Source organism: Corythoichthys intestinalis, chromosome 2 (assembly GCF_030265065.1).
Source record: "Corythoichthys intestinalis isolate RoL2023-P3 chromosome 2, ASM3026506v1, whole genome shotgun sequence".
In the NCBI taxonomy this organism is placed as follows: domain Eukaryota; kingdom Metazoa; phylum Chordata; class Actinopteri; order Syngnathiformes; family Syngnathidae; genus Corythoichthys; species Corythoichthys intestinalis.
Genome location: NC_080396.1, coordinates 59,677,528 through 59,696,586, shown reverse-complemented (window position 1 = coordinate 59,696,586; position 19,059 = coordinate 59,677,528). Strand labels below are relative to the sequence as shown.

At 41.1% G+C, this 19,059-nt stretch overlaps 1 protein-coding gene across 2 annotated transcripts in view; it reads right to left on the bottom strand.

The window, feature by feature from the left end:
• Positions 1 to 18,703, bottom strand: part of kcng1 (potassium voltage-gated channel, subfamily G, member 1) — a 34,020-nt gene extending 15,317 nt beyond the window's left edge. The window contains exon 1 of one of the 2 annotated variants that reach the window (XM_057830587.1): positions 18,575 to 18,703. The gene's annotated coding sequence lies outside the window, so the exon portion shown is untranslated. Of the gene's footprint in view, positions 1 to 8,381; positions 9,234 to 18,574 lie in introns of those variants that run through there. The other variant, XM_057830586.1, reaches the window with a different exon arrangement.
• Positions 18,704 to 19,059: the final 356 nt, after the last annotated feature.

Sequence of the window (19,059 nt, the reverse complement as noted above, 5' to 3'; positions counted from 1 at the left end):
CGTTCGACCGTGTGCCTAGGGGAGTCCTGTGGAGGGTGCTCCCGGAGTACGGGGTACCGAGCCCCTTGGTAAGGGCTGTTCGGTCCCTGTACGACCGGTGTCAGAGTCTGGTCCGCATTGCCGGCAGTAAGTCGAATTCGTTCCTAGTGAGGATTGGATTCCGCCAAGGCTGTCCTTTATCACCGATTCTGTTCATAATTTTTATGGACAGAATTTCTAGGCGCAGCCGAAGCGTTGAGGGTGTCCTGTTTGGTGGCCTCAGCATTGCATCTCTGCTTTTTGCAGACGATGTGGTGCTGTTGGCTTCATCAAGCCATGACCTCCAACTCTCACTGGGGCGGTTTGCAGCCGAGTGTGAAGCGGTTGGGATGAAGATCAGCACCTCCAAATCCGAGACCATGGTCCTCAGCCGGAAAAGTGTGCCATGCCCTCTTCGGGTCGGGGATGAGATCCTGCCTCAAGTGGAGGAGTTCAAGTATCTTGGGGTCTTGTTCACGAGTGAGGGTAGGAGCGAGCGGGAGATTGATAGGCGGATCGGTGCAGCGTCTGCAGTGATGCGGACTCTGCACCGGTCCGTTGTGGTGAAGAAGGAGCTGAGCCAAAAGGCGAAGCTCTCGATTTTCCGGTCGATCTACGTTCCTACCCTCACTTATGGTCACGAGCTGTGGGTCGTGACCGAAAGAACAAGATCCCGGATAGAAGCGGCCAAAATGAGTTTCCTCCGCAGGGTGTCCGGGCTCTCCCTTAGAGATCGGGTGAGAAGCTTGGTCATCTGGGAGGGGCTTGGTGTCGAGCCGCTACTCCTCCGCGTTGAGAGGAGCCAGTTGAGGTGGCTCGGGCATCTGGTTCGGATGCCTCCCGGCAGGAGGCCCCAGGGCAGGACACGCTGGAGAGACTATGTTGCTCGGCTGGCCTGGGAACGCCTTGGAATCCCGCCGGAGGAGCTGGCTGAAGTGGCTGGGGAGAGGGAAGTCTGGGCTTCCCTGCTAAAGCTGCTGCCCCCGCGACCTGACCCCGGAATAAGCGGAAGATAATGGATGGATGGATGGGTTCAGTGTTTACAAAAAACCTTATGTTAGTTACATTGAACACTTCAAAATGTCTTTATATTTCACAGGTAAAATGACAGTCGCTTCGATATTTCATCCATGTACATTAGTTTAAAGGTACTATACAGATTTATAGTGGTAATGTTAAATACTTTTCAAGTCCATGCATGCACCACCAATGCCTTAATGGGTACACAGAGCCCTGACATTTTAACTTAGACTGTACCCAAAACCTCCTTTTCTTCCATAAAATTGAGACTTAAAATTAAGACTTGCTACCAACTGTAAACAATCACGTTTGCTGTTTTTACATTTCTGGTGCTGAGTTGATGGGCGACAAGCATCTGCACTAAGGTCGAGTTTAACACAGGCTGCAGTTACGCTTTAGGCAAGAGGAGGTAGTCGCGAGTAAAAAAGGGACAAACTTTATTAAAAACCCTAATTAAAAACTCATTTTAACTTACAAAATATAATAATGTCTGGCTTCATGGTTTGATTAAGATTATTAAATTGTCTTCATTGTCAATTCAAGAATGAACTTCAGGATATTACTTGTGTATAAATAATACCTATTTGCTTTTTCGTACTGATTATAATCTCGAGGGTTATGAGGCTGCTGGAGCCTATGCCAGCTAGCGATGGGAAGGAGGCGGGTTACACCCTGAATTTGTTGAAAGCCAATCACTGTAATTATTTGTATATATACAGTACATATTTACAGTATATATTTACAAAAACACATTTCCATTCAAATCCATAATGTAGTCGGTGGAAAAGAAAAAGAAGGATGTTCAGTGCTGTTTCAGTGGCCGATGCTCAAGCAAATTCAATCATTCCAACAATTTAATCAGATTGTCAGCAATTAAAATGTCAGCGCCTGCATCTGCTTGAAGAAACAATTGTGCTTCTTACCGAAGGAGGTGACTTTGAAAAGAAATTTGAGGAAGTGAATGCTCATTAGACACCTGCGCTGTCACACTCTGATTACAGTCCACAGAATGTTCCACCCGCAGAGATTATTTGCCTCAGCTAAAGAAGTATTTAATTTGTTAAAACGATACTTCATAGAATAGGAACAATACATTTTTTTTTTTTTTTTTTTTTTGCAAGGGCAAGAAAAATGATTTTAAAAATTACTAATATTGCAAGATTAATTGCAAGGCAGTTTTTCGATCTCTATACAAGAAGAGTGGATGAAATAAGTTTGCTGGTGATAATGTCATCATCACTACAATTCTTAATTTTAATTCTTTCATATAACATTTCTGCAGCTGTTGTTGTGATTTGATTAAAAAAAAATGTTTTTCACACAAAATTATTTCAAGTTCACTGAAATATCTCCAGTCGTTCGTAAGAAACTGTGTTCATTTTATTGATGATTTAATTTCCTGCATGCACAAACACACACACATACCTAAGCACGGGCTAGCAGCCCCCCATCCTCCACGCACAACCCGATGCACACACCCTCTTAGACACATGTCCATGAAAAACACTTATGTCATTATTGACCCAACTGAGAAATTTGTTTGGACTTGACCTCATAATTCTTCTTCTTCTTCTTCTTGCCTTCGATGGGGTATTTTTCCTCCCTGCTGCCGCTCGCTGTTATCTTCGTCTTTGTCAGTCTGCTTTTTTGTATTTCCTCTGTGGATCAACCGCGCTGGTCTTTCATACAAAAATGGATCGGATTAGTTGGTCTATCAGCGCTATCTTCGCCGCTAGTTACTTGAGATATTCATGGGATCACTGGAAACCAGCATGTGTTACTGTTCTGTCCGTGGAAGATATTGGGGATATTTGGCTGTTTGGCGTGACGGCTGTGGGGTTTCTTCTGCTTGGTTTAAGAGGTGCCCTGCTCTACCAGAAAGTTTCCAAGACGGCAGCTTTCAAGGAAATCAACAAATTGACCACAGATCAAGGCATTGGAAGATCGCGTCGAGGCTCGGACAGAGAACTGGCTCCGTGGACTCACGGTTCGGTCCGAGGAGGGCTGGAGAAAAATGGATACTATCTTGCGCCAGGTGACTGAACTGCCAGGGAAGGTGACTGAACTGTCGAGGCAGACCGCGACTATTGGCAATGACTAAAGGGACCTGAGATCTTGCTTACGCCATGAGGAACGTGAATTTGACTGAAGACCAACAGTATTTGGACATATTAAATTACTTATTCGGCTTAATTTTATTATAATTTTCCTTTCCCTTCCCGAACTCCCTTATCGTCCCTCTCCCCTCCCTTCTCCTGGGGAGAGCCACGCAGATCTTTTGCCCATGATCTCTTCTCAAGGCCGTTCGCAGGGCTCTGCGACTCTTATTTTCTCTACAGACACGTACAAATACTGATAAACTTGCGCACACACACACTCACACACAACCTCCCTCCCCTTCAGTCTGCCACAGCCTTTTTCTCACTATTACTGACCCCATGCCCCCTCCCTCCAACCATGACTGGTAGTTCTCCTTTTTTCTGTACAAAAAAATCCCTGCACGTGACCTGTGCATCGTGTCATACCCATACTATGTCTTATGATATTTGTGTGTCTTCTTGTAACTTGCTCTGTAATTTCTGAAGAAAGGAGAGAAGTGTCGGCACGGAACAAAGTCTGCAGCGGCCCGTTGCTCACTCATCGAACGGAATTTCGTTGCATCTGTTATCATCTTGTGAGAGCTGGTGTCTATGACAAATAAATCTCTGAATCTGAATCATTATTTCTAAATCCTGTAATTGTTTCTTTGCGAATTACAACCTTGGACCCCATAAACCTGGACAGCACACATTTTCTTTCCCAACATGAAAACCCTTCAAATCAGCAAAAATAATACTGGCATAAGCGTGCCCACTGGATAGCAGTATTGGTGTAGCAAAGGTTAATAATACACCCTCAGTGCTGCACCAGTATAGATATGTACTGGCCTACGCCACTCTCCAAGAGGATTAAATCATACTCAACCCCTCCAGGCTGTTTGATTCCTCACTTTAACTGACTGTGCTTTTGCCTCTCCGCACTTACTGAAGCTTTTTTTTTTTTTTAATATGGTATTTTGAGAGTCTTCGCTTGCCAGAAGAATACTGAATGTGCTAGCATGAGATGAAAGGCAACGAGGGTGATGAACGCTGTTCTCTCCACCAGATCGGCGACGGTCTGGCCTAGCTGTGTGCCAGCGTTATCACAGGCAGACCGCAGGGCATGTTCTCCAGATTGCCTGGTGACTCACTAGCTTGTGTTGTGCATCCAGTAGTGCCCTCTCTATATGATTAGCGAAGGAAGAACAACTTTGTCAATGCAACTGCAAAACCTTAGCCATAGACTTCATAATGGTATTGACAGGTCACATTGGGCACATACTGCGCCTCCCCTTCAAGCAGGGGGCCCCCCCATCAAGAGGAGCTATTCGCACGCGGGATTTAATTGAAAAAGTAAGAAAGCTGTTCCGTACATTGTCTCAGCAGTAATTTGTTCGAGGATTCAAGGTAATTATTATATTTATCGTACCATGCATGCATCTTGAAACGTGAAAAAAATTAATGGGAGAAATTAACTGCTATGGACTAGCATCGTCCTTCGACATATTTACATAAAATAAATGCTACCTGCACGTTTTTTTTTTTTTTTTTTTTTTTGCTTTTAACCAATAATCGAGATTTTTTTTTACGTCCATATCTATGAAGATTTCATTTAAACGTAAAGAGCTCTTTGTTGTGGTAAGGCAGCACCATAGTGTGACTTGAAGACGAGCAGCACATTCAACATTTACTTAAAATAAATTCTACTTGCACGTTTTTTTTTTTTTTGCTTTTAACCAATAATTGAGACAGCTTTACGTCCATATCTATGAAGAATTCAGGGATTTAAGCATTTATTCACAAGAATTTTCAACGTGAAAAGCTCTCTGTTTGTGTTTTCACTCGGTCAGCTTTGACGGAGATAGGACCCCTATTAATCAGCCCCGCGCCCCGTGTCCCGTCAATACCATTATGAAGTCCATACCTGAGCAATTTAAAACCATGCAATGTGTCTTTAAAATGTGTATGACACCAAAAAGCATGTTTATTTCATATTTCACGCGTTGTTATATGCTCCTGAATGAAATGGACTGCTTGGATGTGTGTGGAAGCGATCGTTTTATATACTCAATTTTTTAATCCCGCGCCATGAAAATGAGTGATTTATATAGCATGTCGGGTTAGCATGTCGGCTAGCTGTCACGCCTCTTGGTTTGTTTACATTCTCAGAAGCCGGGGAAGGGAAATGACAAAAGCCGGACTAACTACGGTGGCATAAAATATAGTTCGGGAGGTGCGACAGAAAAAGTGAAGTCGAGTTTTGACCATTATGGAGTAATTTTGCCATGTCGTGCTGAATTAATGCATATTCCATTTAGCACAAGACTGTTATTTGTCATGGCCATACCATTTTTTTAGCAATTGGGGAAAATACATGGACAAAAAGAATATCCTGTAAAAATATTGGAGTAGAGATGCTAAAACAATGACATTTTGCGTCTCTCTTTGTCGCATTTTCCTCGTTCTGAATCGACCCCCTTAATGGGCTGAATTCGAAATTAGATGAAACCATGACCCTGCCGACGTCATCCTCCTGTTGGGGACACTAGAGCCCTATAATGGTAGGCGTGGCTAAACGGCTGATTAAAAGACTAATTTCTCGTCATCTGCGCTTTGCCAAATTGTTGTATATAGTCGAATCGTCTCAAAATATGATTCTAATTCACATATTAATGCTATTTAAGGCTTTTTTTATCCTGTTCTACACACTTTAAGAACATACCAGTGTGTACATTTGTGGGCTATACCACCTAAACTAGGGTCACAAATTTTGAAAAATGGCGCAGGGTTGGAGGTCACCGGTGAAAAAGTGACAAAGACAGGGATTGATCCTGCGACAAATGAATGGTACTACTCATAGCAAATGCACAAATATAGATTTGAAGAAAGCTTTATTCATTTACAGTCTGTTTAATGTGGCAAATTCTAGAAGCAGGAAGTGGCAACCCCCAGATGGCTTTTCTCAGTGTGAAAGGAGATGGTAGGTAGTTGCATAATAAGGCACAGTGTATCATCACACTATGATCAATTTCAAAATCTACTGTTTGCAAAACAACTTAACTAAACAAATATGATTATAATGAAATTAAAACACACAAAAAATCAGTAGTTAAAGCACTTCAACTACGGCACACTCCCATTTCATTCTTATTCATGAAACTTGGAAAATATTGGAAGTAGGCCTGAACGATATTGGAAAAAACTATCAATGCGATTTTTGGGGGGTTTGCGACATATTGTGATATTATACTGTGATATTAAAACGAGAAGAATTTCCACCAGATAACTTGAATAGCTCTGTTTGGGATAGGCCTGCACAATATTAGAAAAAGTTAACATTTCGATATAGATTGCCAAGGCTCCGCACTTACTTTTTGCATTGGTTGCACTCGTTGCATTTTTTTTTTTCTTAAGGTGCACTATCACAAAAAGTAGAAGGTCGCAGGGGTGCTGGAGTTTGTCACAGCTAACTCCAGGCAGAAGGCGGGTACAACCTGAACAGGTTGCCAGCCAGTCGCAGGGCACATATAGACACACAACTATCCACGCACACACTCAAACTAGCGGACAATTTGGAGTGTTCAATCAGCATACCATGCAGGGGTCTTTGGGATGTGGCAGGGAAACCAACCCAGGGAAAACACACGCAGGCACGGGAAGAACATGCAAACTCTACACAGGAAGGCCAGAGCCGGAATTGCACCAATGATCCCAGAACCGTGAGGTGGATGTGCTAACCACTGTCCCACTGTGCTGCGTTCTAATGTGAATTATTTTAAAACTAGAATAACATAGAAAAATGCTTGCTTTAATTAAATGCTCCATTGAGTGAGTCCAATCAAATTCACAGCCTCTCAATTAAATAATGAATCAGTTTAAAAGGAATCCAGGATCTGCACACTTTGTGCTTTTATGAAGTAAAATAAAAGTTTACATGTTAAAAAACAAAAAACAATTGCACATCCTGCAACGTTAATATAGCACATGCGCAAATTGCGATGATGATGTTCAAACGACATATTGTGCTGGTCTAATTGGAAGATAACTTTAGTGTCTCTTTAAACTATTAAACCTATTTAAACTATTTAAAAAAGTTATGGCTAAAAAAAGGTAGCTCAGATAGAGTTTTAAGATGGTCTGCCAAGTACACTTACAAAAAACAATCTGTGTTTTGGCAATTATTCATAAACATGTTGGTTATGAAATAAGCCAGTGGAAGTAAAGTCAATGAAGATTCTTTCCAGTCTGTCTTTTGAGTCAAGGATTCTTTGGCTCATTTAGTGCATGCATGAGTCAACAGTGGGGTCAACGAATTTCACAGCCTTTTTTTTTTTTTTTGCCTGTTCACAACATGGTTTGTTTTGATGTTTCATCTGAAACTTTAGATCAGGCAGTCCCCCAGGTAAAATGACCATCCCAACCACTCCGAATCACTTTAATCCATTTCCTGTTCCTTTAACAGCTCACTGTCCTCTAATGGACTCTTAGAGGATGCTCTTTCCAGAAATTATCCCTAAGCTGAAAGTTGACATCGCTGTTTCATATGTTTTTTTCCCTCCGAATTTGGTTCACCTCAAAATAGCTCCAAATGCCTAAAGGAGAGCCTCTCCAGAGTGGAATTTCTGCAAGAAGACCTCACTTCTGTACTAATGTACGTGTCTCATTTGTTATTAGAAATAGGAAAGAACTTGTCATTGCCTCTAACGAAGTAAATGACTAACACTGTTTGTGGTTTACAATTATGTGGAGCATCAGTAACATTACTATAATGATGATGTATGTTGATTGGGTGCACTCAACTTCCTACAACGTTAGGCACGCTCATACAGTAGAGCACTGATGGATACGGATGTCATATGGGCGAAGTCACTTGACTTACTATTCTTTTCAGTTCAACCCTAAAGGTAACGTGTCACAAATCTACTTTGACTTTGTGAACTCAGCCTTCATGATCAAATCCATTCTTTCATATTCTACAACTTATACTGTCCAATGTTATCCTGTTCCTCCCTCCCGTTTCACCCAGCTGACAGAGGCAGACTACATCCTGGGCAAGGCACAAGTCATACACTGGGAACATTTAGGCAGAAAGCCATTCACACTAATTTTCACACTCTTGTCACAGAGCAGGAATTGATCCCACACTGCCAGCTCTAAAGTCAGATGTGTAAATCCCTGTGCTACCAGTGACCTAGTAAAGGTTGGTCTGGTCATTATTTGAAGCAGTTGCAAAACTTCTGATATCAGTCCATACATGAAACTCACTTTATTTTGGGGGTCAGCCAATCCTCCCCTGCGCGTCTCTTGCTGGTCCAAAATGCTGCTGCTCACCTATTAACTGGAGTTCATAAATGTGACTACATAACTGTCAGGTCCCGGGCTGGGCGCATATGCTTGTGTGTATAACCCTATCACAGGGTGAACACCAGACTGGTGGAGCGAAGGCAGGTGTCTTCAATTGTCATCACCTAACTACTTAAGATAGTTGGAGTTTCGCCACGTCACTGGGTCGTCTCTCTCACTTCATTGCCTTCTTGCACTTTTTTAATAACTGCGCTTTGCCTGATCATCAACCTCTTGCTTCGTCTCAGGATTTCGCCTTTCACATTCTTACCTTCGCATAGACTCTCTACACTACAGTAAGTGCAGTAAGTTTCTGCCTTGTTACTGGCATCTGGCGTAAAACAAAGGTTGCGTTCAGACAGCAGGCATATCTGACTCCAATCTGGTTTCTCCTCAAATCTGATTTTCAGGGCTGACTGTTCACATTATTTTTAGCAAGTGTTTAAATCAGATGTGGCCTGTTCAGACTGGGCCACACACCTGATAGGTTACTGTGAAAACAAAGGCGCCATGGACATTCAAACCCCATCTGGGCTGTTCGGACTGAGAAGTATCTTATCCATATCTGATATGAAACTACCTCGAAAAGAGCCATCCAGTTTCAATCTTCAATCAGATTTTGGCTACCAGTCTGAACAAGGCCAAAAACACGTCATCAATGACGAGGCTTACAGCCAAATGTGAGAACGAAGCCAGTAGAGCTGCCTTGATCACACACCTTAAATACATACATGCACCATCTGCACATAAAATATGGAAATAAATATACAGAGATTAATTAATTAACTTCATTCTTTGCTTAATGCTGGCCTGAAGTGTACAGTATATGTCATTCTTTGTGTTTTAACATGTTACATGACAATAGTTTGAACCCTGACATATCGGTAGTATAAATGAAGGTAAAGCAACATGTAAAATGAACTTTGCTTCTGTTTTATTTTGAAATTGAAATAATTACTAATATCTCAGCCGGGGAAATTTTGGCTGTTCCGTAGCCAACATACATAGAGGACATACAAATGAAGAGGAAAAGAACTAATTATGAAAAATAACAAAAGTGCACAAAATACAAGTTGAAGATTATTGTGTTCACTTTGAACAGTTCAACGTGCACACTTGTAGCTCCTTTAACTAAAACCACACAAACATTTATAGGTTGTCATATTTTAATGAGAGTAGCATGCAAACAATGACAGAAGGGGGAAAATAAATAAGTGAACCCTCTGCCTAAGGAGAATTAAAGAGCAATTGAAACCAATTTTCACCAAACAATTTAAGTCAGATGTGTGCCCAATCACATTGGTTTAAAGCTGCCCTGCCCACTATAAAACACACACCTGGTAAGAACTGTCTTGAAGAGAGGCATTGTCTGATATGCATCATGGCTCGGTCAAAAGAGCTGTCTGGAGACCCGTGATCAAGGATTGTTGATTTGTATAAAGCTGGGAAAGGATACAAAACCCCTAAAAGTCTGGATATTCATCAATTGACAGTCAGAGAAGTTGTCTTCAAATGGAGAGCGTGAGCCTCTTTTGCTTCTCTCCCAAGGAGTGGCCCTCCACCAAAGATGACGCCAAGAGTTCAGCACAATATACTCACTGAAGTAAAAAAAGAACTCTAGAGTGTCTGCTAAAGACTTACAGAAATCACTGGCACAGTCCAATATTTCTGTGCATACATCAACTATATGTAAAACTACGGCCAAGAATGGTGTTCATGGGAGGACTCCACGGAGGAAGCCACTGCTGTCTAAAAAAAACATTGCTACTCGTCTAACGTTCGCAGAAAGGCAGTTGAACACTCCACAGAAGTTTTGGAAAAATATTTTGTGGACAGATGAAACCAAAGTTGAATTGTTTGGGAGTGACACACAACGTCATGTGTGGAGGAAAAATGGAACAGCTCATCAACATCAACACCTCATCCCCACCGTGAAGCATGGTGGAGGGGAGCATCATAATTTGGGGCTGTTTTTCTGACTCGGGGCCTGTACAACTTGCAATCATTAATGGAAAATTGAATTCAAAACTTCATCAGGATATTTTGCAGGAAAACCTGATGCCGTCTGTCAGGCAGTTGATGCTAAAAAGAGGATGGATGCTGCAGCAAGACAATGATCCAAAACAGAAGTAAATCAACTTCAGAATGGTTTCAGAATAACAAAATACACGTTCTGGAGTGGCCAAGTCAAAGTCCAGACTTAAACCGCATTGAGATGCTGTGGCATGACCTAAAGACAGCGATTCATGCCAGACATCCCGGAACCTGATTGAACTACAGCAGTTTTGAAGAGAAGAATGGGCCAAGATTAGTCCTGATCAATGTGCCAGACTGATCGGCAGCTACAGGAAGCGTCTGGTTGAAGTTATTGCTGCCAAAGGGGGGAGCACAAAATATTAAATGTGATGGTTTACTTGCTTATTTCTCCCCCTTCTGTCATTGTTTGCATACTGTCCTCATTAAAATATGAAAACCTAAACATTTTTGGGTTGTTTTAGTTAAAGCACTGTTTTTCACCTGTGTGATTTTGACAAAGATCGGATCACATTTGATGGTGATTTTATGCAGAAATGTGAGAAATTCCAAAAGGTTCAGATTTTTTCGTACCCCTGTACGTAGTAGTACGTGCATAGCACTCTCTACGGCTTTTGACCTCCATGCCTGTTTCACATCCTTGCTTGCGCCTGGCTCTCCACTCTACGGATTCCATGGCCTTCTAACTCCGCACACCTGGCTGTCTTATGCTTCAACTATAGTAAATAAAATTGATTTTCCACCCAACCCTCGCCCACTGCTTTAGGTTCCTCAGCTCATGACCGTGAAAATATTCCATTCTTCCATCTTCCATTTTAGACTCCCTCCACTGGTTGCTTGTACATTTTAGAATTCATTTTTAAGATCCGTTTTATTTGTTTTTAAGTCTTTAAGAGGTTGCATACCAACTTACCTCTGTGTGCTGCTTTTCTTTTTTTTTATTCATTGGCTTTTAACAAAGCATGAGACTTTGCCTTTCTTTTAGTGCTTGTTTTGTTATTCATTTGATCATTTTTGTCCTGTTTTGCTAAGTGTTTTTTTTCTTTTTTTCTTTTTTTCTTGATTGTTTATTTTACATCTGTTGCTTTTATGTTGACGCCCAGAATGTTGTATTCCACTTGAGTTGTTTTTAATGTGCGTTATAAACTTGAATATAAGCTATATGGACAGTGGCAATAGGTAGGGTTCTCTGCTTATCCCCAAACACTGTTAGAAGCCCTGACCTACATTGAGGATGAGCGGTGCAGAGAATGGATGGATTTCCAGCAGTCTGCTTTCTAGCATGTGTCTGTGTCTTTGTTGCCCAGCTTTCAATGAGTTGAGTTTGTGTCTAATTATATTGCTGCTATTTCATTGTAATCTTCCAAAGATTTGAGAATCCAGAGAACTGGTATGTGGTAAGTATACAAATAATGGCTGTTTCTAAACATATTTTCAAACCCCTATTTTACCCTTGTGCCTAGAGCAGGGGTGGGCAAACGATTCCACAAAGGGCTGCAGTGGGTGCGGGTTTTTGTTCAAACCCATTAAGAGGACACCTTTTCTCCAATCAGGTGCGTTACAAGTCAAATCAGTTAATTGCAGTCAGGTGCTTCTTGTTCTGCTGAAACCACATCGGTTAAACTGTCTGTGCTGGATCGGTTTTAAACAAAGACCAGGACCCACTGTGGCCCTCGAGGACCGGTTTGCCCACCCCTGCCCTAGAGTGATGGTGGCATTTTTCTGTCCTTATGTTTTAAGCTAAATGTGGATGCTCCTCGTATTGGTTGAGCTAAATATGCATGCGCACCAAAGATTTATTTTCCGATGTTGTATTTATACATGATCAAAAATTCAATTTTAAAGAAAAATAGAACATTTTAAGGGTATGTTAGCCAACTTTAGTCACCCTGACAGTATGCTAACTGGCCCACCACATGTGATACAGCTACAATCGGAAATAAATTCAGTGACACCCAGTAAAAACTACATTTTGTGCTGATTAGCAAAGATTAAAAAAACAAAACCCTCAAAATCTAAAGTGGTTGATATACTGTATTTATTGAGCCTTGACAGTGCACCACCGATACTATGTTAATCTCCAACTTATCTATGGTGAACACTTCACGTGAAGACACCTGGGAATAGCACATTTTAATTACTTTGTATTTTTTATTTATTTTTTACACAGGAGAACCAGACAGCCAAGATTAGTGGTTAAAACTGGAACATGTCATTACTTGGTCTCATTATAGACCTAATTGCCTGTAGGATGGAGCGCAAATGATCTATTGCATATCATCTATCTTGGCTTCAAACTTTGAGAGGTGTGTTTGTAGTGGAAGACACATTATCTGATATTTAATTCTAGTGTGAAAATACAAATAATCCTCTAGAGTTCTTCTCACACTGCCTATGCTCTCAATGAGTTCACAAATGTGATCCACAAGAACATCTGTAATACACATCCGAAAGATCCAAACGCTGAGATTTCACTGATGCTGCCATTGAGCCGAAAATAACGGTGTAACCTCAGTATAATGCTTCAGTGATTTAGTTTGTATGGAATGAAGCATTAGCATGGCAGTTCTCTCGAGTGTATGGAATCATTTCATTCAAGTGATTCCAAGTGTACTTCAAAGCCTTTTAGGTTCATTCTAAATCTTTCCAAATCCTTACATTTAACTATTTCAAAACTATGTTCTGAACACAGATATGTCATGGTTTTATTTTTTGGGGGGGGATATTGGAAAACGGCTGAATTTTAACTAGCGTACCGTGGCCAAAGGTAGAGGTTGTGTTGGAATGGGTAAGAGGTTGATCATGTAACTCCATCCTTGTTGGTGTGAGTCCATCTTAATTTTGACAGCGTTGATAAGATAAGTCAGCTGGGGAGTCATCTCTATATTTTGAAAAACTACTTTCGTTTGTTGCTATTACTGCATCAGAGGCTTACAGCATTGACACACTGCTGAGGGCTTTGTTAATTGACTGATTAACAGTTTCATTTCGAGCTCATTATACAGTGCCTTGCAAAAGTATTCGGCCCCCTTGAATCTTGCAACCTTTCGCCACATTTCAGGCTTCAAACATAAAGATATGAAATTTAATTTTTTTGTCAAGAATCAACAACAAGTGGGACCCAATCGTGAAGTGGAACAACATTTATTGGATAATTTAAACTTTTTTAACAAATAAAAAACTGAAAAGTGGGGCGTGCAATATTATTCGGCCCCTTTACTTTCAGTGCAGCAAACTCACTCCTGAAGTCCAGTGAGGATCTCTGAATGATCCAATGTTGTCCTAAATGACCGATGATGATAAATAGAATCCACCTGTGTGTAATCAAGTCTCCGTATAAATGCACCTGCTCTGTGATAGTCTCAGGGTTCTGTTTAAAGTGCAGAGAGCATTATGAAAACCAAGGAACACACCAGGCAGGTCCGAGATACTGTTGTGGAGAAGTTTAAAGCCGGATTTGGATACAAAAAGATTTCCCAAGCTTTAAACATCTCAAGGAGCACTGTGCAAGCCATCATATTGAAATGGAAGGAGCATCACTGCAAATCTACCAAGACCCGGCCGTCCTTCCAAACTTTCTTCTCAAACAAGGAGAAAACTGATCAGAGATGCAGCCAAGAGGCCCATGATCACTCTGGATGAACTGCAGAGATCTACAGCTGAGGTGGGAGAGTCTGTCCATAGGACAACAATCAGTCGTACACTGCACAAATCTGGCCTTTATGGAAGAGTGGCAAGAAGAAAGCCATTTCTCAAAGATATCCATAAAAAGCCTCGTTTAAAGTTTGCCACAAGCCACCTGGGAGACACACCAAACATGTGGAAGAAGGTGCTCTGGTCAGATGAAACCAAAATGGAACTTTTTGGCCACACTGCAAAACGATATGTTTGGTGTAAAAGCAACACATCTCATCACCCTGAACACACCATCCCCACTGTCAAACATGGTGGTGGCAGCATCATGGTTTGGGCCTGCTTTTCTTCAGCAGGGACAGGGAAGATGGTTAAAATTGACGGGAAGATGGATGCAGCCAAATACAGGAACATTCTGGAAGAAAACCTGTTGGTATCTGCACAAGACCTGAGACTGGGACAGAGATTTATCTTCCAACAGGACAATGATCCAAAACATAAAGCCAAATCTACAATGGAATGGTTCAAAAATAAACGTATCCAGGTGTTAGAATGGCCAAGTCAAAGTCCAGACCTGAATCCAATCGAGAATCTGTGGAAAGAGCTGAAGACTGCTGTTCACAAACACTCTCCATCCAACCTCACTGAGCTCGAGCTGTTTTGCAAGGAAGAATGGGCAAGAATGTCAGTCTCTCGATGTGCAAAACATACCCCAAGCGACTTGCAGCTGTAATTGGAGCAAAAGGTGGCGCTACAAAGTATTAACGCAAGGGGGCCGAATAATATTGCACGCCCCACTTTTCAGTTTTTTATTTGTTAAAAAAGTTTAAATTATCCAATAAATGTTGTTCCACTTCACGATTGTGTCCCACTTGTTGTTGATTCTTGACAAAAAATTAAAATTTTATATCTTTATGTTTGAAGCCTGAAATGTGGCGAAAAGTTGCAAGGTTCAAGGGGGCCGAATACTTTTGCAAGGCACTGTATATGGCTAACTAAAATTACTCACACGCAAAACTACTGCGCACACACTTCAAGACAATTGTCTTTAGGGTAGGCCTCTTCCACTCAACGTACACACGTAGAATGTTCACTGACAACACACACCAGAGATATTCTCACGGCTCAATCTACAATTTCCTTTTGTCCTTATTCGAGTGCGAATGTTTAGAGGTTCAGAGATGGGCTATATGGGTTAAATAGTGTAATCACCATATTCTATATAACTGTTTTCACCCTGGGTTCAATCGAACTCCAAGGTTGTTTGTGTAAATCTAAGAGATTTGCCAAAGGTTAAGACGCATATAGGGCCTCATTTTTGCAAATCATCTAAATCTCGACCAGTGCGAGTCTGTGCCAGATAAAGTGATGTTTTAGTACAGGTTTTGGAGGGCAGGCTATTCTTGATATGGAAATAAACACCACCGATTAGTTTACACCAGTGGTGTCCAAACTATTCCACATTGGGCCGCAGTGGGTGCTGGATTTCATTCCTACAAAACAAGATGACATGTTTTCACCAATCTAGTGTCTTACAAGTGTAATCAGTTGATTGCTGTCAGGTGCTGTTTGTTTTAGCACAAACTTCATTGATTAAACTGTCTGTGATCGATTGGTAGGAACAAAAACCAGGACCCACAGCGGCCCTTGGGGACAGGTTTGGACACCCATGGTTTACACCCAACCCACAGGCTCTATTCAATTTCCTTTAAATGCTAAGCCTCTACCTCAGTGATCCCCAACCTTTTTTTTTTTTTTTTTTTTTTTTTTGCACCATAGACCGGTGTGACATGGGCCTTTTTTTTCCACGGACCAGCAAGGTATGGCAGAAAATTACACTGAATATAATATAACATGACGGGGCTAAAAACGAACATTAAGTGCAGGGAAAATGTAACTCAACATACGCTGAATCAACCTTTTTTAACAGCGGCCTCTCCTAAATCTTGACGGCAAATATCCTCAGTCGCAGGCATAATGAGTTCCTCTCCAATCGTGAAAGGTTTCTTGGCTTTAGCAATATGGTTCACCACGAGGTATGATGCTCTCAGTGCATTCGCCTTTGTTGCCTCGTTTGTTAGCTTTTAGCCACTTATTATGCAAAATGGACTTGGTTTTAGGCTTCTCTTCTGGCTCAGCAGGTGGCCTTTTCCCTGTTAAAAAAAATAAACTCCAAAGTCGTCACCACCTGCAGCACACAGTCAGCAGCAGCAGCTAACGTTACTGTTTACATTGACTGATGCTGTGCAAGCACCCCAGTAATGGCAGCCAGCCACTAGATGGCGACATACATAAATCTCTGCTTTGATTTAGTCAATAGAGTAGACAGGCATATTGATGTGTCAAGATGCACAGGCCAGATTGCGGTCGTTAACAAGTGATTTATTATTTTCTCTGCGGCCCGGTAGCAAATGCGCCACAGACGGTTCCGGTCCCCGGCCTGGTGGTTGGGGATCACTGCTCTACCTGACAGGAGGAGAAACCTGGTAAGGTTGATTTGCGCTTGCCGCTTAGCATGAGGAATCACAGCAGACACTTGAATTTGACCAAGGAGATCCACGGAACGATAAGAGGATTTGGAAACTGCCTTTAAACAGCCAGTAGGATGATTATTAAAATATGATAAAAATTATAATAACATACTTTAAATGCATCAAGCAATAAATTAATTTATTTCAACACAAGAGCCCATGGCCCAATTGGCTGAATCACTTCTCAAAGTATGCTCCAGCTGTGGTCACAATAGTAGTTTATCGTCACCTTGAATGAAGTGAATGAATAATGCAATGTAAAGTGTCTTTGAGTTTCCCGAAAAGCACTTTCTCCAATTAATTAAGTTAATTAATTAATTAATCCAATGCATTATTATTATTATTATTATTATTATTACAATGATCCAGAGGGTTCAATGCATGCTGTTCACTTACATACTTAAGAATGGAACACAATAATGTCAGCCTCACTTGACAACTGAGAAGTGTATCTATCTGCCTGTGCCTGATGCACAAATTAGCAGTTTACATTGCAATGAAACATAGGCCACCTCTTTGGCAGTGCAGTAAAATTGTGTCTTTCGTCCACAATGCTGTCACTTGCAATGGAGGTATCTGCTGGGACACACCCTTGCTGTGCCAGTATGGGTATATTGGCGCAGACGAGTTTACCAAATCCCAAAACATGCAAAGCGTGGACTGGGCTAACACACTTGGGTCACATTTTATGCCGTGACAATAGGGTCTACACGTGTGATGCAAGGATGTGGCATTGGAACAGGAACAGACTTTTCCGTAAAAATGATTCACAATGTTGCTTTGTTTTCATGGGAAATTTACGTATTGTGTTTTGTTCCTTTGAACACATCGATTTTTTGTACAAATTATGCATTGGTTATATTTGTCTGGATAAAACATCACATATATGATTTATCATCCAATTATGAAGGGTACTGTGAATGCACATGTGAAATGTTCAGTGTCTTTAGCAAGGTTAAGAACCACTTGCATACCATCTATATCATCACAGTATTGTCATATACAGTATGTATTAAACATTTTACAGTGACTACTGCAATAATGTAATTTTTCTCATAAGAGTTTGACAATTGGACGACAGTGTTGCATTTTAGGACCTGAACACAGCAAATTTTAGAATTAAAGATTATTCTGAGGATTTAATTAAGGCTTAATTTGCGGCCTAACAAATGTAGGACATTTAGGATCTGTGTGATTGCTTTGTAACTTTAAAGCTTTTGCCGTTTTATAATACTAAATGAAATGACGGCTCAACAAGGTGTGTTCACAAAAGAGGAACATTGGAATAGAAGACCATAGATAGGCGGTTACATAAAGTCAGATAACAATAGAAACATTGCTGCATAATAATAAACGCAATCACTTATCAAAATTGAAGTCCACTATGTTTCAGGGTATAAATTCTATTTTAGCAGTAGTGAATTTGATTACAATTAAATATATATACATATTCTCAAAGGAATATGACATGCAGACTTCATGCTTTTATGGCAGTATAAACTCATCACCACCCAGTACAATTTATGACTCTTTGATACTTTCAATACACAATCATATTAAACAACTTGGGGAAGAGTACTGACATCTAAAACTTGACTTATTCAGGGAACAGATTGAACATCACGTATGAGCATCGCGAGATAAAATTCATGTAAACGGGCTACCATGGCATGCATGTCCAGTGCATCTAGTATGCAAATAGCCCGTCGTGTAAAAGGCATGCCAGATGCCACACCAAAAAACGCTGTCACTTTTGCATTTCAGTGAGGTCTCGTTGACCCAAGAGGTGCATGCGTGCACCCAAAAGTCAAATGGTATCAACTTGTGACTGAGTGCAAAACATGTGACCCAAGAATATGATATTGATAATACAAACCAGTGCATTCATAGACAAAAATGGTAGAAATCCATACTCACTGCGATCCTGAATTCAAACAGCTTTTTATCGGCTAAAAGGTACTGAAGCAGTCAGGATTTTTTACAGCAGCTTAGCAGATATTGGTGAGCAACAGGCTCTTTCTTTCTATGTAGTCGCTCGCTTCCCTTCAGCTCCCCACTCTCTCTCACGCTTTTCTCCCTATCTCAAATGCTGACATCAGAAGTGGGATGTGCTGTTGTACAGCAAGCTTTTGGATAGAAATCCATGGCAACCGCCTTCTCGAGAGCTGAGACACTTCCGCTCCACCTTTTCAATACGAATAATCGTATGCTTTTGATTGTGGTTTCACATAAAAGGTCTATGAAGCTCATAGATACCAGGAGGGAACCAATTCCACCTCACCTAAGGGTCCAATTTTCTGCCAAACTTTTACTCCCCGAATTCTATGATCTCTGTATTTATGGGAGGTAAACACTCGTGAAAAGTTACTTAAACGTCAAACTAATGCAAATCATTTTTCATA